General features: G+C 41.2%; 1 long non-coding RNA gene across 2 annotated transcripts in view; it reads left to right on the top strand.

Moving 5' to 3' along the window:
• The window catches only part of LOC133559943 (uncharacterized), a 209,969-nt gene that overhangs the window by 164,087 nt on the left and 24,176 nt on the right, over positions 1–21,706 (top strand). Inside the window, exon 4 of one of the 2 annotated variants that reach the window (XR_009808350.1) lies at positions 6,243–6,337. The exons of the other annotated variant lie outside the window; for it this stretch is intronic. This is a non-coding gene — a long non-coding RNA (uncharacterized LOC133559943). Of the gene's footprint in view, positions 1–6,242; positions 6,338–21,706 lie in introns of those variants that run through there. 2 annotated transcript variants of the gene reach the window in all.

The raw sequence follows: 21,706 nt of genomic DNA, 5'->3' as shown, positions 1-21,706 counted from the left end.
TGGCACGTGTTGCAGCCATGAAATTCTAAGTTAATTATTATTTGCAAAAAGAAATCAAGTTTATGAGTTTGAACATCAAATATGTTGTCTTTGTAGCATATTCAACTGAATATGGGTTGAAAATGATTTACAAATCATTGTATTCTGTTTATATTTACATCTAACACAATTTCCCAACTCATGTGGAAACGGGGTTTGTACAGTCAATCTCATTAAATGCGGCACATTTCACCCTGGAGGATTTTAACCCCGTCTCTTTGAAAAAAACACAAGGGAACTTCTACCAATATGTCACCTGTCCAACAGGACAGGGAAAAACACTGGATCTGTGTTATGGGTCCGTAAAGAAGGCATATAAATCCTTAAAACTCCCACCCTTGGGCTCCGTTGACCATAACTGTGTACACCTTCTGCCAATGTACACAAAGGCATTAAAAGGAGAAGAAAGCAGTAACAAAAGGAAATACAAGCCTGGTCAGACAAGTCTGCTCACTGTTTGCAGGAGTGTTACGACTGCACTGACTGGGACTTGCTTACCGAGTCCTGTGGGGACGATCTGGACAGTGGATGGGAAAGATTTCCACTTCCAAAAGCTTCAACAATTAGTTTCCTCAGTTCCCAAATGTTTATTGAGTGTTGTTAAAAGAAAAGGTGATGTAACACAGTGGTGAACATGCCCTTTCCCAACTACTTTGGCACGTGTTGCAGCCATGAAATTCTAAGTTAATTATTATTTGCAAAAAGAAATAAAGTTTATGAGTTTGAACATCAAATATCTTGTCTTTGTAGTGCATTCAACTGAATATGGGTTGAAAATGATTTGCAAATCATTGTATTCTGTTTATATTTACATCTAACACAATTTCCCAACTCATATGGAAACGGGGTTTGTACTTTGCCGAATCTCATCAGATATATCAAGACTTAATCAAAAAGGAAGTTTGATCTCAAGCCACAGTTTTATTCTCCAACTACAGTTAGAGAATCTTTCCTAGCTTCACTTATAGAAATCTGCGTTCAAAAGACTCTGGCTTATTAGTGATTCCTAGAGCCCAAAAAAAGTCTGCGGGCTATAGAGCGTTTTCCGTTCGGGCTCCAGTACTCTGGAATGCCCTCCCGGTAACAGTTGGAGATGCTACCTCAGTAGAAGCATTTAAGTCTCACCTTAAAACTCATTTGTATACTCTAGCCTTTAAATAGACCTCCTTTTTAGACCAGTTGATCTACCGCTTCTTTTCTTTCTCCTATGTCCCCCCCTCCCTTGTGGAGGGAGTCCGGTCCGATGACCATGGATGAAGTACTGGCTGTCCAGAGTCGAGACCTAGGATGGACCGCTCGCCTGTATCGGTTGGGGACATCTCTACGCTGCTGATCCGCCTCCGCTTGAGATGGTTTCCTGTGGACGGGACTCTTGCTGCTGTCTTGCATCCGCTTTGAACTGATCTCTCGCGGCTGTGTTGGAGCCACTATGGATTGAACTTTCACAGTATCATGTTAGACCCGCTCAACATCCATTGCTTTCGGTCCCCTAGAGGGGGGGGTTGCCCACATCTGAGGTCCTCTCCAAGGTTTCTCATAGTCAGCATTGTCACTGGCGTCCCACTGGATGTGAATTCTCCCTGCCCACTGGGTGTGAGTTTTCCTTGCCCTTTTGTGGGTTCTTCCGAGGATGTTGTAGTCGTAATGATTTGTGCAGTCCTTTGAGACATTTGTGATTTGGGGCTATATAAATAAACATTGATTGATTGATTGATTGATTGATAGATCCGCTGCTATTCTCGCCAGCGAGTTAGTGGTGGAAGTCAAAGTTCTAACTCGGCCTTAGGAAATGTTGCATTTTCCTCCTTTGATTTGTCACTTTCCTGTCACATCCGTGATCGCAGCCGCTGGTTATTTGATGTGGAATTCAAAGCCCCGAATTCTCAAATTTTCAAATCATTTTTTTTCCCCCATCTCGCGTTATTTACCAATCCGTGTCGGGGGATCGGGGGTAATGAAAAAGGGGCAGACAACAGAAGATGCCGTTCCTTTCAAAAAAACCCTGGGCCCCCGAGCTCCGGCGTCGGGCGTCAAAAGAGCCGAGTCAAAACGCGGATGAAAATTCATCCTTTCATGAGCTCTCCTCTCTCTCTCCGGGCGTTGTTGAAAAGACGCTTCGGGCGTTCTCCCAGCAATGCGCCGAGCCCAGCAGCCCCAGGGAAATATTTTATTCAGCCAATTTTTGTACTCGTCTCACACTCGCTGTGGCACATACAAAGTGCAGGTTTTTGTGGCAAAGGCGTCTTTGTCCTATATTTCAGGCACTTAGACACCTTTTCTTATTCCACACCAATATTCCACACTTGATCTGCCCCTACTCCCATTGTACCATCAGAACGACACACATTCCATTGCTACTGTACGCTACTCTACATATTGTACGCTAATAGTGCAGAGCTACATTCCATCACAAATCCGTTTGGTACCATCCTAAATCTGAATACCAGATTTCGTACCCTCCTAAATCAGGGTACCAGCTTTTGTAGACTCCAAAATCTGGCTACCAGCTTTTGAAGACTCCAAAATCTGGTTACCAGCTTTTGATGACTCCAAAATCTGTGTACCAGCTTTTGAAGACTCCAAAATCTGGGTACCAGCTTTTGAAGACTCCAAAATCTGGGTACCAGCTTTTGAAGACTCCAAAATCTGGGTACCAGCTTTTGAAGACTCCAAAATCTGGGTACCAGCTTTGTAGACTACACAATCTGAGTACCAGCTTTTGTAGACTCCTAAATCTGGGTACCAGCTTTTGTAAACTCCAAATTCTGGGTACCAGCTTTTGAAGACTCCAAAATCTGGGTACCAGCTTTTGAAGACTCCAAAATCTGGGTACCAGCTTTTGAAGACTCCAAAATCTGGATACCAGCTTTTGTAAACTCCAAATTCTGGGTACCAGCTTTTGAAGACTCCAAAATCTGGGTACCAGCTTTTGTAGACTCCTAAATCTGGGTACCAGCTTTTGTAAACTCCAAATTCTGGGTACCAGCTTTTGAAGACTCCAAAATCTGGGTACCAGCTTTTGTAGACTCCAAAATCTGGGTACCAGCTTTTGAAGACTCCAAATTCTGGGTACCAGCTTTTGTAAACTCCAAATTCTAGGTACCAGCTTTTGAAGACTCCAAAATCTGGGTACCAGCTTTTGTAGACTCCGAAATCTGGGTACTAGTTTTGCTACCATCCTAAATTTGAGTACTCGTTTTGCCAAATAATTAGCATATGCCTAGAATTTCCACAGGGTCAAACTCGTCACGTCACGAGTGACACTTCACCTGTCATCATTTTCTAAATGGAGGAGGCTGATTTCAATCATTTAAAATCGCATAAAGGGAAGAAGATTAAGAACTATTCAGTAGGATTTAAGGTCCAAGCTATTGAATATGCTAAAAAGAACAGTAAGCAGCTATGTTTTATTAATATACCGTAGCTGCGTGTGTCAAATAGGAGTCATTAAATGACTCCCGCCTCCTGGTGGTAGAGGGCGCTAGTGATCCTTCTTGCGACTACTCGGCTGCAGAAGAAGTGACAACAAGCAGCGACCGTTTATTTTTTCCTCTCGCTTGCACTTTTAACATGGAGGATTACATATCTAAAATAAAACCGTTTTCTAAACTGGACTTTCAATCGAAGCAGGAGGTAATAAAGGAAGATCTCCATCGAGACTTTTAAAACTGAAGAAAGATAAGGAAGACTTCTATAAACAAGTTATCGATGCTTTTGATCAGAAGGAGCTGCGCATGGACTTCATTTATAAGTAAAGGTAAGACCCTAAATGTGCTTTTCATGATGGTATCCTTACATCACACTCAAATTTATAAGCGCAGGCCTAAATTTACCGCATGGTAAGAGCCTGAGTGAGACGAAGTTTTAAAATAATTAGCGCATGCTTGCTTTTACCGCATGCCTTTGGTAAACGCCGGAGTGAGAAGATATTTTAAATTAATTAGCGCCCCGGCGGCAATTCAAGGAAATACGGTAAAATCCAGTGCTGGCTGGAAACATTTATGTACATCCTAAACATGGCTGACACAAAGCAGCACACAAACAACCTCGACCTCTCTATCACGTCTTTCCTATTTTGTGTCACTACCCAGGGAGTGGTGATTATGCTGCAAACACACACACACACAAACACACACCTACACACACACACACACACACACACGGCAGTCTTTATCTATCTGAAAAGGTTCCGCCTCATTAGAGGCGTGCACGTGCCAGAGCACCTTGTTCTCCAGCTTTGCCTCCCAAAACAGAGACCCTTACCGGAGTTAATGAAGCGCTGGTCCCCTGGCATTGCGAGGCCCTTGAACACTGTCTCTGCATCCTGACTACTAAAGGTCTGTTTCAACTGCGTTTGAGCCAGTACAAGCTGTGAATGCCCTATTTCACACCCATTGCTTTCAGAAGGGAAAGACATCGGCCTTCACGGCGAGGCAATTTAACAACAACGACATCAACACAAGAAAGAAATATATCAGCCAGCACTAATTTATTGATAATTGCAGTGGAGGAATGTCTCTAAGAAGTGACTGCAAGTCAGCAATATGCTGCTCTGTTTGGCTTTTAAATGTCTGTTGTTTTTTTTTGGCATCATCAATTCAGTATAATAGAGTGCCTACAGAAGAAAAAATAAAAACATTGTTTAAGTTGAAACATCAGCAGAGTGAGCCTACCCAATAAAGTAATGGAAAAAAAGAAATACTGTGTTTTTTGGACTATAGGGCGGACCGGATTAAAAGGCGCATTAAAGTCCTACTGAAAGCCACTACTAGCGACCACGCAGTCTGATAGTTTATATATCAATGATGAAATATTAACATTGCAACACATGCCAATATGGCCGCTTTAGTTTACTAAATTGCAATTTTTAATTTCCCGCGAAGTGTCGTGTTGAAAACGTCGCGGGTTGTAGCGGACATTTTTTTCCAGCCCGATCCAAGCTGTAAGTAGTCTGCTTTAATCGCATAATTACACAGTATTCTGGACATCTGTGTTGCTGAATCTTTTGCAATTTGTTCAATTAATAATGGAGACGTCAAAGAAGAAAGATGTAGGTGGGAAGCTTTTTAGCCTTTAGCCACACAAACACAGTCGGTGTTTCCTTGTTTAAAATTCCCGAAGATGAAGCTTTACTATGGATCAGAGTGGTCAAGCGAACATGGATCCCGACCAAATGTCAACCGGGAGTTTTCGGTGAGAAAATTGTGGTTATAAGTCAGCTCTTACCGGAGACATTGTCAGGCTCGCCACTGACGGTTTGTTTGTGTTTTAGTTTCTCCTCTGTGTGGTCAGTATTTCCTGTCCTTAGTTCCTGTCAGCACTCTAATCTTGGTTCAGCTTCCTGTTTGTCTCCCCTCAGCTGTGGCTGATTGGCACCTGGCCACACCTGATGTCAATCAGCCAGTTCCTATTTTACCTCCTTTGTTCCTCCAGTCGGGCTTCACGGTGGCAGAGGGGTTAGTGCGTCTGCCTCACATTACGAAGGTCCTGCAGTCTTGGGTTAAAATCCAGGCTCGGGATCTTTCTGTGTGGAGTTTGCATGTTCTCCCCGTGAATGCGTGGGTTCCCTCCGGGTACTCCGGCTTCCTCCCACCTCCAAAGACATGCACCTGGGGATAGGTTGATTGGCAACACTAAATTGGCCCTAGTGTGTGAATGTTGTCTGTCTATCTGAGTTGGCCCTGCAATGAGGTAGCGACTTGTCCAGGGTGTACCCCGCCTTCCGCCCGATTGTAGCTGAGATAGGCGCCAGCGCCCCCCCGCGACCCCGAAAGGGAATAAGCGGTAGAAAATGGATGGATGTTCCTCCAGTCAGTGCTGGATTATTGTCGCTCTTGTGTCGTTGCTACCTGTCGTGATTTATCGATGTCATCATTACAGCTACTACCTGTCGTGCTACTATTTGTCCTTGTCGTCGTAGCGGTAAGATGCTCCTGTTAGCTATTTGTAGTTTGTTTTCTCCTAGCTTTTTGGTTTCGTGTTTTCTTGTTAGCCATTAGCTGTTTGCAGTTTTTCTGTTTCCTGCTAGATACCTGTTAGCTTCCACGCTAGGCCTTTTGTTTGTTATCCGCCCACGTGCGCGCTTTTGGTTTGAACCCTTTGTTTGGTTTTGTTCTAGTTGTTTATATTAAAACCATGTTTTCTCGCTCCATGCCTGCCTCTTTCTCTGCATCTTGGGGTTCGTCAACAACAAACTCTGACAGACATCAGCGGAGCTTCCGTCTTGTTCCTGCTTTGTGACTTCCCTCAGAGACTCTGGCGTCAACACACCCGTTGCCACACCACTTCGACTTTCAGGTACTTTATAATCTCACTAAAACACTAATAACACAATAGGCAGAAAAGGGATTTTCCAGATTTATCCTAGTAAATGTGTCTAACAACATCTGAATCGCTCTCACTGCCCTCGCCTTTTTTTTTTCTATTCCATCACTCTAAATTTCCTCATCCACAAATCTTTCATCCTCGCTCAAATTAATGGGGAAATTGTCGTTTTCTCGGTCCGAATAGCTCTAGCTGCTGCTGGCTATGATTGTAAACAATGTGAGGATGTGAGGAGCCCTACAACCCGTGATGTCACGCGCACATCGTCTGCTACTTCCGGTACAGGCAAGGCTTTTTCATTAGCGACCAAAAGTTGCAAACTTTATCGTCGATGTTCTCTACTAAATCCTTTCAGCAAAAATATGGCAATATCGCGAAATAATCAAGTATGCACATGAGCAAAGAAGCGAGAGACGTGAGAGGCTTACTGTACGGATATAAGTAGCTACGTTCTGGCACTGGAACGCAGGACACGCTGGCTTATTAAGGCAGGATTCTCATCAGCACCAGGTGAGTTGATTGCAGAGTGACTGCAGTGGCTGCAGCAGGAGAAGAACGCCCGTGGAGCGCACAGTAAAGTGAAAGGTGAGGGGTGTATGAATCGTAACATCTTTGGTCACAACGTTGCATAGATGATGTTTTACAGATCATCTTCAAGCCGCTTTCTGACAGTCGCTTCAGGATGCGCCGTTTTGTGGGCGGTCTTATTTACGTGACTCCCTTTTGGCAGCGTCTTTTCCCTGTCATTTTTGTTGTAGCGGTGTAGCGTGCAAGGACGGGAGTGGAAGAAGTGTCAAAAGATGGCGCTAACTAGGGCTGCGAATATTTGGGTGTCCCACGATTCGAGTCAATATCGATTGTTGGGCTCACAATTCGATAATATATCGATTTTTTTCGATTCGATTCGATTCTCGATTCAAAAACGATATTTTTCCAATTCAAAACGATTCTGTATTCATTTCAATACATAGGATTTCAGCAGGATCTACCCCAGTCTGCTGACATGCAAGCAGAGTAGACCAAGATTAAGCTGAGACACCCTACTTTAACAAAATGTCACCAGCCCCCCCTTTTCCCGCAACGACATTCAATCAATCAATGTTTATTTATATAGCCCCAAATCACAAATGTCTCAAAGGACTGCACAAATCATTACGACTACAACATCCTCGGAATAACCCACATAAGGGCAAGGAAAACTCACACCCAGTGGGATGCTAGTGACAATGCTGACTATGAGAAACCTTGGAGAGGACCTCAGAAGTGGGCAACCCCCCCCTCTCTAGGGGACCGAAATCAATGGATGTCGAGCGGGTCTAACATGATACTGTGAAAGTTCAATCCATAGTGGCTCCAACACAGCCGCGAGAGTTCAGTTCAAAGCGGATCCAAGACAGCAGCGAGAGTCCCGTCCACAGGAAACCATCCCAAGCGGAGGCGGATCAGCAGCGTAGAGATGTCCCCAACCGATACACAGGCGAGTGGTCCATCCTGGGTCCCGACGAGCGGTCCATCCTGGGTCTCGACTCTGGACAGCCAGTACTTCATCCATGGTCATTGGACCGGACCCCCTCCACAAGGGAGGGGGGGACATAGGAGAAAACAACTGGTCTAAAAAGGAGGTCTATATAAAAGCTAGAGTATACGGATGAGTTTTAAGGTGAGACTTAAATGCTTCTACTGAGGTAGCATCTCGAACTGTTACCGGGAGGGCATTCCAGAGTACTGGAGCCCGAACGGAAAACGCTTTATAGCCCGCAGACTTTTTTTGGGCTCTAGGAATCACTAATAAGCCGGAGTCTTTTGAAGGCAGATTTCTTGCCGGGACATATGGTACAATACAATCGGCAAGATAGGATGGAGCTAGACCGTGTAGTATTTTATACGTAAGTAGTAAAACCTTAAAGTCACATCTTAAGTGCACAGGAAGCCAGTGCAGGTGAGCCAGTATAGGTATATATGTATGTATATATGTATATAAAGGTATATACAGTATAGGTATATATGTATGTATATATGTATATAAAGGTATATACAGTATAGGTATATATGTATGTATATATGTATATAAAAGTATATACAGTATAGGTATATATGTATGTATATATGTATATAAAGGTATATACAGTATAGGTATATATGTATGTATATATGTATATAAAGGTATATACAGTATAGGTATATATGTATGTATATATGTATATAAAAGTATATACAGTATAGGTATATATGTATGTATATATGTATATACAGGTATATACAGTATAGGTATATATGTATGTATATATGTATATAAAGGTATATACAGTACAGGCGTAATGTGATCAAACTTTCTTGTTCTTGTCAAAAGTCTAGCAGCCGCATTTTGTACCAACTGTAATATTTTAATGCTAGACATGGGGAGACCCGAAAATAATACGTTACACTAATCGAGGCGAGCTGTAACAAACGCATGGATAATGATCTCAGCGTCTTTAGTGGACAGAATGGAGCGAATTTTAGCGATATTACGGAGATGAAAGAAGGCCGTTTTAGTAACGCTTTTAATGTGTGACTCAAAGGAGAGAGTTGGGTCGAAGATAAAACCCAGATTCATTGAGGAAAGAGACCAAGATTAAGCTGAGACCCCCCTACTTTGACATTTCTCTTTTAACCAGAAGGGTATTTTTGGTGTCAGTTGTCAATTGATATCGAACAAAATGCTCACTATGGTCTAAAATGTATGAATAAGATGAACAATTGGTATACACAATGATGCCTGTACATAAAGTGTATAAGGAATAGTTTTGGTGGTTTGATATAAAACGTTCTTTGTCCCGAGTGTGACAGCTGGAGTTGCTCGCACGGCGAGATCCGAGATGTTGTTCTAATAGTCAGAATCTTAGAGTGGATTTTTTTTCTGCTTCGACTGTTTTGTAATCTGCGTGAACAGCTGGAGATGTGTTTTGCAGACAAACATTTTCATAACTTTAAGAAAAAAAGAACCAGGCTTTTCTTTACCTTCACTCCCACGCGCATCGAATGAGATCGGCTCCCCGGATGTCACAAAAAAAAAAAAATCCCCTTAAATGCGGTTTTGTCTGGTGACATAAAGCAATCTGACGCCGAGAGAAGCGGAGAGAAATGATTTCCTGAAGGGCTGAGCTCTCCTAACCCCTCCGATAATTGTAGAATCCTCCGGCAATCAGCGGGCCAGGGTTGACTGCCACCCCAAAAATAAAAAATAAAAAACAAGCCTTTTCTATCATAAAACTCATTTCTCGTATAGGTGTGACAAAGGAGCGCACACTCCAAAAGAAGCAGACAGGCGTCTCAGATGGAAAAATCCATCCATTTTCTACCACTTATTCCCTTTTGGGGGCGCTGGCGGCTATTTCAGCTACAATCGGGCGAAAGGCGGGGTACACCCTGGACAAGTCGCCACCTCATCGCAGGGCCGGATGGAAAAATGTTTTTTAAAAATGCATTAACAACCATCAGGGAAGGCACTCGCGATAAGAGCATAAAATTGCTCAATGTGCTTGGTTCCAGCGCTGATGCAGCCGGCAAACAAGAAGACAGGGTATTATTCTCCGAGGGAAAGTGTACAAAATACCCCTAAACACAATCCAAGTAATTAGAAGGCCAAACTGCAATCAAGGAGGTCCTGATTGAATATGAAAAAGCTAGAGAACTGTTAAAAAGTGGCCTTTTTTGCTTGAAAAAGACTTGTTGCTAGGTAGAATATATGGGGCATAATTATTTGTGCCCGTAAGCAGTCAGTCACACTGAATTTTTGGTCCAGTTTCCTTGATCCAAACTTCAAAAATATAGCAAAAACATTTCCAATTTTGTTTAAAAAACATAATTTGCCCCCCAAAAATGTACTTTTCCCAACATATTTATGAGATAAAAAATATTATTCAAATGTTTTGACACTTTTTCTGCAAATGTAGTGTGAAGTAACACATATTTTGCCAGAAAGCCATCATTACAAATAATATTAAAATGCAAAAAATATTTGAAGTGGATTTTTTTTTTCTGTGAAACACTTGTTGCTAGGTAGAATTTATGGGGCATAATTATTTGTGCCTGTAAGCAGTCAGTCACACTGAATTTTTGGTCAAATGTCCTTGATCCAAACTTCAAAAATATAGCAAAACTATTTCCAATTTTGTTATGTGGCTTGCCCCTCAAAAATATTGTTTAAAAACATGATTCGCCCCCAAAAAATTGTTTCCACCACACATGTATGAAATAAAAAACATTTTTCAAAAATATTGACACCTTTTCTGCAAATGAAGTGTGAAGTAACACAAATATTTTGCCAGAAAGGGACTGTTAAAAAGAATATTAAAATGCAGAAAATATTTAAAGTGGATTTTTTTTCAGTGAAAAAGATCTGTTGCTAGGTAGAACTTAAGGGGCGTGATTATTTGCAGTCAGTCACACTGAATTTTTGGTCGAATGTCCTTGATCCAAACTTCAAAAATATAGCAAAAACATTTCCAATGTTGTTATAATGTGGCTTTCCCCTCAAAAATATTGTTTAAAAACATAATTTGCCCCAAAAATGTACTCTTTTCCCCACACATGTATCAAATGAAAAAATATTATTCAAAAGTATTGACACTCTTTCTGCAAATGTAGTGTGAAGTAACACAAATATTTTGCCAGAATGCCACAATCACAAAGAATTTTAAAATGCAGAAAATATTTCAAGTGGATTTTTTCTTCTGTGAAAAAGCCTTGTTGTTAGGTAGAATTTATGGGGCACAATTATTTGTGCCCGTAAGCAGTCAGTCACACTGAATTTTTGGTCCAGTTTCCTTGATCCAAACTTCAAAAATATAGCAAAAACATTTCCAATTTTGTTTAAAAAACATAATTTGCCCCCCAAAAATGTCCTTTGCCCAACATATGCATGAAATAAAAAGTATTATTCAAAATTTTTGACACTTTTTCTGCAAATGTAGTGTGAAATAACACATATTTTGCCAGAAAGCCATAATTACAAATAATATTAAAAAGCAAAAAATATTTGAAGTGGATTTTTTTTTTCTGTGAAACACTTGTTGCTAGGTAGAATTTATGGGGCATAATTATTTGTGCCTGTAAGCAGTCAGTCACACTGAATTTTTGGTCGAGTTTTCATGATCCAAACTTCAAAAATATACCAAAAACATTTTCAATTTTGTTATGTGGTTTGCCCCTCAAAAATATTGTTTAAAAACCTAATTTGCCCCCAGAAAATTGTTTCCACCACACATGTATGAAATAAAAAACATTTTTCAAAAATATTTACACCTTTTCTGCAAATGAAATGTGAAGTAACACAAATATTTTGCCAGAAAGGGACTGTTAAAAAGAATATTAAAATGCAGAAAATATTTAAAGTGGATTTTTTTTCTGTAAAAAAGATCTGTTGCTAGGTAGAACTTAAGGGGCGTAATTATTTGCGCCCGTAAGCAGTCAGTCACACTGAATTTTTGGTCGAATGTCCTTGATCCAAACTTCAAAAATATAGCAAAAACATTTCCAATGTTGTTATAATGTGGCTTTCCCCTCAAAAATATTGTTTAAAAACATAATTTGCACCAAAAATGTACTCTTTTCCCCACACATGTATCAAATGAAAAAATATTATTCAAAAGTATTGACACTCTTTCTGCACATGTAGTGTGAAGTAACACAAATATTTTGCCAGAAAGCGACCATTACAAAGAATTTTAAATGCAGAAAATATTTCAAGCGGAATTTTTTTTCTGTGAAAAAGCCTTGTTGTTAGGTAGAATTTATGGGGCATAATTATTTGTGCCCGTAAGCAGTCAGTCACACTGAATTTTTGTTCCAGTTTCCTTGATCCAATCTTTAAATATATAGCAAAAACATTTCCAATTTTGTTTAAAAACATAATTTGCCCCCCAAAAATGTACTTTTCCCAACATATGTATGAAATAAAAAATATTATTCAAATGTTTTGACACTTTTTCTGCAAATGTAGTGTAAAGTAACACATATTTTGCCAAAAAGCCGTAATTACAAATATTAAAATGCAAAAAATATTTGAAGTGGATTTTTTTTTTTTCTGTGACAAACTTGTTGCTAGGTAGAACGTATGGAGCATAATTATTTGTGCCTGTAAGCAGTCAGTGACACTGAATTTTTGGTCGAGTTTTCATGATCCAAACTTCAAAAATATAGCAAAAACATTTTCAATTTTGTTATGTGGTTTGCCCCTCAAAAATATTGTTTAAAAACATAATTTGCCCCCAGAAAATTGTTTCCACCACACATGTATGAAATAAAAAACATTTTTCAAAAATATTGACACCTTTTCTGCAAATGAAGTGTGAAGGATTTTTTTTCTGTGAAAAAGATCTGTTGCTAGGTAGAACTTAAGGGGCGTAATTATTTGCGCCCGTAAGCAGTCAGTCACACTGAATTTTTGGTCAAGCTTCCTTAATCCAAACTTCAAAAACATAGCAAAAACATTTCTAATGTTGTTATAATGTGACTTTCCCCTCAAAAATGTTGTTTAAAAACATCATTTACCCCAAAAATGTACTATTTTCCCCACACATGTATCAAATGAAAAAATATTATTCAAAAGTATTGACACTCTTTCTGCAAATGTAGTGTGAAGTAACACAAATATTTTGCCAGAAAGCGACCATTACAAAGAATTTTAAATGCAGAAAATATTTCAAGTGGATTTTTTTTTCTGTGAAAAAGCCCTGTTGCTAGGTAGAATATATGGGGCATAATTATTTGTGCCCGTAAGCAGTCAGTCACACTGAATTTTTGGTCCAGTTTCCTTGATCCAAACTTTAAAAATATAGCAAAAACATTTCCAATTTTGTTTAAAAAACATAATTTGCCACCCAAAAATTTACTTTTCCCAACATATGTATGAAATAAAAAATATTATTCAAATGTTTTGACACTTTTTCTGCAAATGTAGTGTAAAGTAACACATATTTTGCCAGAAAGCCGTAATTACAAATATTAAAATGCAAAAAATATTTGAAGTGGATTTTTTTTTTTTCTGTGACAAACTTGTTGCTAGGTAGAACATATGGGGCATAATTATTTGTGCCTGTAAGCAGTCAGTCACACTGAATTTTTGGTCGAGTTTTCATGATCCAAACTTCAAAAATATACCAAAAACATTTCCAATTTTGTTATGTGGCTTGCCCCTCAAAAATATTGTTTAAAAACATAATTTGCCCCCAAAAAATTGTTTCCACCACACATGTATGAAATAAAAAACATTTTTCAAAAATATTGACACCTTTTCTGCAAATGAAGTGTGAAGTAACACAAATATTTTGCCAGAAAGGGACTGTTAAAAAGATTTTTAAAATGCAGAAAATATTTAAAGTGGATTTTTTTTCTGCGAAAAAGATCTGTTGCTAGGTAGAATTTAAGGGGCGTAATTTTTTGCAGTCAGTCACACTGAATTTTTGGTCAAATGTCCTTGATCTAAACTTCAAAAATATAGCAAAAACATTTCCAATGTTGTTATAATGTGGCTTTCCCCTCAAAAATGTTGTTTAAAAACATAATTTGCCCCAAAAATGTACTCTTTTCCCCACACATGTATCAAATGAAAAAATATTATTCAAAAGTCTTGACATTCTTTCTGCACATGTAGTGTGAAGTAACACAAATATTTTGCCAGAATGCCACAATTACAAAGAATTTTAAAATGCAGAAAATATTTCAAGTGGATTTTTTCTTCTGTGAAAAAGCCTTGTTGTTACGTAGAATTCATGGGGCATAATTATTTCTGCCCGAAGTCTGATCCACAACATTTTCAGGCAGCATACCCCTTCAAGCTGTCCTGGATGAACTGAAATTATTTTTTCCAATCATTTTGGAACTTGCAAGCGTACTTCTTCTTACTCGTCGTATAGTCATGTCTCTTCTTCGATCTTCTGCTTCGTCTCTGTTATTTTTTTGGACATTACTACTTGCCGTAGTTTTGAAGCAATGCATGATGGAAATTCGGATGTTGTGTGTCAGTGTCTTAACGTGCCGGCAGGAATAAACAGAGAAAAAATAGCTCCGTCCCTGCCTACTTTATGGGTTATGGACAAACTTATGGATAACGGAGACGTATAGAATAGTCTCCTTTTCAGGTGAGAGAGGACGCTAAAGGCAGTACGGTTGTCCGGGTGGAAATCGGGAGGAATTCAGGAGAATGGTTGGCCCGGGAGATTTTCAGGAGGGGCACTGAAATTCAGGAGTCTACCGGGAAAATCTGGAGGGTTGGCAAGTATGCTTTACAGATGTGGGCACCCATGGCTTATTATTGGGATGTACTCTTACAATCTTGCAGGGAATGACCATGTCCCTACAAAAAGCAACACATGCAGAGACAACTTCTACTCCACTGCCCAGATCGTCCCCACAGGACTCTGTAAGTAAGTCCCAGTCACTGTCTTGGTTTAACTCTTATCTTACTGATAGGATGCAGTGCGTCTCCCATAACAATGTGACCTCGGACTACGTTAAGGTAACGTGTGGAGTTCCCCAGGGTTCGGTCCTTGGCCCTGCGCTCTTCAGCATCTACATGCTGCCGCTAGGTGACATCATACGCAAATACGGTGTTAGCTTTCACTGTTATGCTGATGACACCCAACTCTACATGCCCCTAAAGCTGACCAACACGCCGGATTGTAGTCAGCTGGAGGCGTGTCTTAATGAAATTAAACAATGGATGTCCGCTAACTTTTTGCAACTCAACGCCAAAAAAACGGAAATGCTGATTATCGGTCCTGCTAGACACCGACCTTTATTAAATACTACAACTCTAACATTTGACAACCAAACAATTAAACAAGGCGACACGGTAAAGAATCTGGGTATTATCTTCGACCCAACTCTCTCTTTTGAGGCACACATTAAAAGCGTTACTAAAACGGCCTTCTTTCATCTCCGTAATATCGCTAAAATTCGCTCCATTCTGTCCACTAAAGACGCTGAGATCATTATCCATGCGTTTGTTACGTCTCGTCTCGATTACTGTAACGTATTATTTTCGGGTCTCCCCATGTCTAGCATTAAAAGATTACAGTTGGTACAAAATGCGGCTGCTAGACTTTTGACAAGAACAAGAAAGTTTGATCACATTACGCCTGTACTGTATATACCTTTATATACATATATACATACATATATACCTATACTGTATACACCTTTATATACATATATACATACATATATACCTATACTGTATATACCTTTATATACATATATACATACATATATACCTGTACTGTATATACCTTTATATACATATATACATACATATATACCTATACTGTATATACCTTTATATACATATATACATACATATATACCTATACTGGCTCACCTGCACTGGCTTCCTGTGCACTTAAGATGTGACTTTAAGGTTTTACTACTTACTTATAAAATACTACACGGTCTAGCTCCATCCTATCTTGCCGATTGTATTGTACCATATGTCCCGGCAAGAAATCTGCCTTCAAAAGACTTCGGCTTATTAGTGATTCCCAAAGCGGGCTATAGAGCGTTTTCATTTCGGGCTCCAGTACTCTGGAATGCCCTCCCGGTAACAGTTCGAGATGCCACCTCAGTAGAAGCATTTAAGTCTCACCTTAAAACTCATTTGTATACTCTAGCCTTTAAATAGACTCCATTTTTAGACCAGTTGATCTGCCGTTTCTTTTCTTTTTTCTCCTATGTCCCACTCTCCCTTGTGGAGGGGGTCCGGTCCGATCCGGTGGCCATGTACTGCTTGCCTGTGTATGGGCTGGGGACATCTCTGCGCTGCTGATCCGCCTCCGCTTGGGATGGTTTCCTGCTGGCTCCGCTGTGAACGGGACTCTCGCTGCTGTGTTGGATCCGCTTTGGACTGGACTCTCGCGACTGTGTTGGATCCATTATGGATTGAACTTTCACAGTATCATGTTAGACCCGCTCGACATCCATTGCTTTCCTCCTCTCCAAGGTTCTCATAGTCATCATTGTCACCGACGTCCCACTGGGTGTGAGTTTTTCCTTGCCCTTATGTGGGCCTACCCAGGATGTCGGAGTGGTTTGTGTTCTGGTTTGTGCAGCCCTTTGAGACACTAGTGATTTAGGGCTATATAAGTAAACATTGATTGATTGAGTGCAGTCGTAACACTCCTGTAAACAGTGAGCAGACTTGTCTGACCAGGCTTGTATTTCCTTTTGTTACTGCTTTCTTCTCCTTTTAATGCCGTTGTGTACAATGGCAGAAGGTGTACACAGTTATGGTCAACGGAGCCCAAGGGTGGGAGTTTTAAGGATTTATATGCCTTCTTTACGGACCCATAACACAGATCCAGTGTTTTTCCCTGTCCTTTTGGACAGGTGACATATTGGTAGAAGTTCCTTTGTGTTTTTTTCAAAGAGACGGGGTTAAAATCCTCCAGGGTGAAATGTGCCGCATTTAATGAGATTGACTGTGCAAACCCCGTTTCCATATGAGTTGGGAAATTGTGTTAGATGTAAATATAAACAGAATACAATGATTTGCAAATCATTTTCAACCCATATTCAGTTGAATATGCTACAAAGACAACATATTTGATGTTCAAACTCATAAACTTGATTTTTTTTTTTTTGCAAATAATAATTAACTTAGAATTTCATGGCTGCAACACGTGCCAAAGTAGTTGGGAAAGGGCATGTTCACCACTGTGTTACATCACCTTTTCTTTCAACAACACTTTTAACAACGAGGAAACTAATTGTTGAAGCTTTGAAAGTGGAATTCTTTCCCATTCTTGTTTTATGTAGAGCTTCAGTCCTTCAACAGTCCGGGGTCTCCGCTGTCGTATTTTACGCTTCAGAATGCGCCACACATTTTCCATGGGGGACAGGTCTGGACTGCAGGCGGACCAAGAAAGTGCCCGCACTCTTTTTTGTTACGAAGCCACGCTGTTTTAATATTTGTCTTGCTGAAATAAGCAGGGGCGTCCATGATAACGTTGCTTTGATGACATAATATGATGCTCCAAAACCTGTATGGACCTTTCAGCATTAATGGTGCCTTCACAGGTGTGTAAGTTACCCATGCCTTGGGCACTAATACACCCCCATACCATCACACATGCTGGCTTTTACACTTTGCGCCTATAACAATCCGAATGGTTATTTTCCTCTTTGTTCTGGAGGACACCACATCCTCTGTTTCCGAATATAATTTGAAATGTGGACTCGTCAGACCACAGAACACCTTTCCACTTTACATCAGTCCATCTTAGATGAGCTCGGGCCCAGCTAAGCCGGCGGCGTTTCAGGGTGTTGTTGATAAATGGGTTTGGCTTTGCATAGTAGTTTTAACTTGCACTTACAGATGTAGCGACCAACTGTAGTTACTGACAGTGGTTTTATGAAGTGTTCCTGAGCCCGTGTGGTGATATCCTTTACACACTGATGTTGGTTTTTGATGCAGTACCGCCAAAGGGATCAAACGTCCATAATATCATCGCTTACGTGCAGTGATTTCTCCAGATTCTCTGAACTTTTTGATGGTTTTACGGACCGTAGATGGTATCCATCCATCCATCCATTTCCTACCGCTTGTCCCTTACGGGGGCGCGGGGGGTGCTGGCGCCTATCTCAGCTACAATCGGGCAGAAGGCGGCGTACACCCTGGACAAGTCGCCACCTCATCGCAGGGCCAACACAGATAGACAGACAACATTCACACACTAGGGCCAATTTAGTGTTGCCAATCAACCTATCCCCAGGTGCATGTCTTTGGAAGTGGGAGGAAGCCGGAGATGGTAAAATCCCTAAATTCCTTGCAATAGCTCGTTGAGAAATGTTGTTCTAAAACTGTTCTAAAACGCCCGGGAATCATTTTTGTTGATTCAACCCCCAATTCCAACCCTTGATGCTGAGTGCCTAGCAGGGAGGTAATGGGTCCCATTTTTATAGTCTTTGGTATGACTCGGCCGGGGTTTGAATTCACTACCTACCAATCTCAGGGCGGACAAGTAGGATAATGTCCCATAATCTTCACAAGTAGAGGGACCTGATCGTGCCGCTGCTTTTCTCATGCATAGCCTGCGTAGATATGAGTAAATAAAAAGGTTCAAGGAGGGTGTCCAGACTGAGGCCAAGAGATAAAAAACCTCAACAGCCTTAAGCACACATAAGCATGTTACATAGAATCCACAAAACTTGCAACAGAGGGAAGGTAGTGGGTGCTAAAGTGTTGCTCAGCTGTCTATCACCCCAAGGGATTCACTTTTTTTTTGCAATTTACTTTAACTTTAAGTTAAAGTACCAATGATTGTCCCACACGGACTAGGTATGGTGAAATGTGTCCTCTGCATTTGACTCATCCCCATGTTCACCCCCTGGGATGTGAGGGGAGACATGAGCAGCAGCGTTGGCCACGCCCGGTAATCATTTTTGGTGATTTATCCCCCAATTCCAACCCTTGTGAAATGTGTCCTCTGCATTTGACTCATCCCCATGTTCACCCCCTGGGATGTGAGGGGAGACATGAGCAGCAGCGTTGGCCACGCCCGGTAATCATTTTTGGTGATTTATCCCCCAATTCCAACCCTTGATGCTGAGTACCAAGCAGGGGTAATGAGTACCATTTAATAGTCTTTGGTATGACTCGGCCGGGGTTTGAACTCACAACTTATCGATCTGATAAGATTCGCTTCTTCCTACTCCTTTTCGGACACGCTGCATTGAAACATCTGGAAACATGTGACGCGTCACATTGTGTCGCATGTGTTAGAATAATTGTTTCTAAGTAATCACAAAAACTTTGTGTTACATTGAGTGCCCGGCGAGAAGCAAAAACATGTCTTTGAACAGCGTGGCGCAGTGGTAGAGTGGCCGTGCGCAATCCAAAGGTCCCTGGTTCAATCCCCACCTAGTACCAACCTCGTCACGTCCGCTGCGTCTTGAGCAAGACACTTCACCCTTGCTCCTGATGGGTGCTGGTTAGCGCCTTGCATTGGCAGCTCCCTCCATCAGTGTGTGAATGTGTGTGTGAATGGGTAAATGTGGAAGTAGTGTCAAAGCGCTTTGAGTACGTTGAAGGTAGAAAACCCATTTATGTATTTATTTAACCCACCAAGAAAGACAGCTTGTAAAACTCCACTGTGTAGGATGGAGGAAAGCAACATGATGGTGTTCCGTTTTCTTTCATGTATTGTAATCAACAGACAGATATTTTCGTGACCCAAGAACTACAACGCGAAGAGGAAGCAGGGCCTTTCTCCCGTCCTGGCACCCCTTTTTTGAACAATTTTACGAACCTCTTTTTGGGGCGGCATGGCGTAGTGGGTAGAGCGGCCGTGCCAAAAACCTGAGGGTTGCAGGTTCGCTTCCCACCTATGGACATCCAAATCGCTGCCGATGTGTCCTTGGGCAGGACACTTCACCCTTTGCCCCCGGTGCCGCTCACACTGGTGAATGAATGATGAATGAATGATCGGTGGTGGTCGGAGGGGCCGTAGGCGCAAACTGGCAGCCACGCTTCCGTCAGTCTACCCCAGGGCAGCTGTGGCTACTGATGTAGCTTACCACCACCATCGTGTGAATGAATGATGGGTTCCCACTTCACTGTGAGCGCTTTGAGTATCTAACAATAGGAAAGCGCGATATAAATCTAATCTATTATTATTATTATTATTATTATTATTATTATTGAACTCTTATGACCTCTTTTTGAACTATTTTATGACCTCTTTTTTTAACTGTTTTATGGCCTCTTTTTTTAGTCTTTTACAAACCTCTTTTTGAACTCTTTTATGACCTCTTTTTTTTAACTATTTTATGACCCATTTTTTTAACTCTTTTATGACCTCTTTTTTTTCTTACCCCTTTACGAACCTCTTTTAGAACTCTTTTGCAACCTCTTTTTTGAACTCATTTACGACTTATTTTTCTGAACTGGCCTTTTCTTTTAAACTGTTTTGGAATCAAAGGCGACGGCTGTTTACGACCCCGTCCCTTTGGAAGAAGCTGTTGCCATGTGATAAGGGAAAGTCCAAATACAAGAAGGGGGTGTAAAATCTTTTGGCAGAGCTTAGTGACACTGTACAAGGGGTACAAATGTATACGTCTCTCCTCATTGAGCCAAATTGAATTCTGTCTTTGTTTGATTTGTTGCTTCTTGTCCTGTTTAATAAATGTCGTCAGTATGCATGGTGGAAACAAACTGAAACTGAAAGTTGTATCGGGGACACCAAGTTTGCATTTCAACGGTCAAAGTAACCACATCGAAGATAACTCTGTTGTGTTTTTGTCATTTCCCTGCCTTCTCTTTATTTTTTGGGTCAGTTTTTTCTTCAGTCAATTAGTCCCCAGCGAGGCACACCTGCAACAAATCTCTACCCGGTAATATTTAAGCTTGTCACCGCCAGCTGGTCCCTGCCGGTTATTGTCTCCTGCACCTCCCACGTGCACATGCCTGATTCTGCTTCGTCTTGCCTGTCACGTTGTCTCTGCTTATTCCTATAATTCCTCACCTCTTTGCTCCCTAGCCCTCCTGAGGTAAAGAGGATTTTTGCGTTGGACCCTATGCTTTTGCTCATTGCGTCCTGGCTTTCTCCCCTGCCGACCACCGAGGGACCTGCTTTTGTTAGTTTTTTCATGGTGTGCACTTCTGCCCCATCGCCTTTGGTTAAACTTTTTGGACTGTTTAATTTTTGTAATTCAACCTCGCCTCCCGTCTCTGCATTCTGGGGTCAACTCCTTGATCAAATCCTAACAAACTCGGGCAATACTCGGCAAAAAGCGGGGCGGTGTAGCTCGGTGGGTACAGTGGCCATGCCAGCAACTTGAGGGTTCTAGGTTCGATCCCTCCATCCAACATCCTAGTCACTGCCGTTGTGTCCTCGGGCAAGACACTTTACCCACCTGCCACCCAACACTGGTTTGAATGTAACTTAGATATTGGGTGTCACTATTTAAAGCGCTTTGAGTCACTAGAGAAAAAGCGCTATATAAATATAATTCACTTCACAAAATAAAATAAGTCATTTAAATTGTATTCAAATGTGTTTTTTTCAAACACTTTATACTGTATGTACAGTATGTTCTCCCCCGCCCCCAGTCAACATCCCTCTGCGTCGCATTATTTGTGCTGTTTTGCACAAACTCCATACATCAACTTAATTGCCTCGCTACAACAACACCACACACTTTGTTTGAGAAGCGCACACCTGCGCCTCCCGCCGAGTGCCTCCTCTCACATGACCTCCGAGTGACTCCGGCACGTGCGCGCAAATATCCAATACGATATTTATCTTTGGTCGTCGTCGCCGCCTAAACGGCCGGCCGCGGCTGTCTGTCAACCGGCGCCGTCGGA

This window comes from Nerophis ophidion, linkage group LG10, assembly GCF_033978795.1.
Source record: "Nerophis ophidion isolate RoL-2023_Sa linkage group LG10, RoL_Noph_v1.0, whole genome shotgun sequence".
In the NCBI taxonomy this organism is placed as follows: Eukaryota; Metazoa; Chordata; class Actinopteri; order Syngnathiformes; family Syngnathidae; genus Nerophis; species Nerophis ophidion.
The sequence above is the reverse complement of the archived record's forward strand: the minus strand, read 5'-3'. Positions and strand labels throughout refer to the sequence as shown.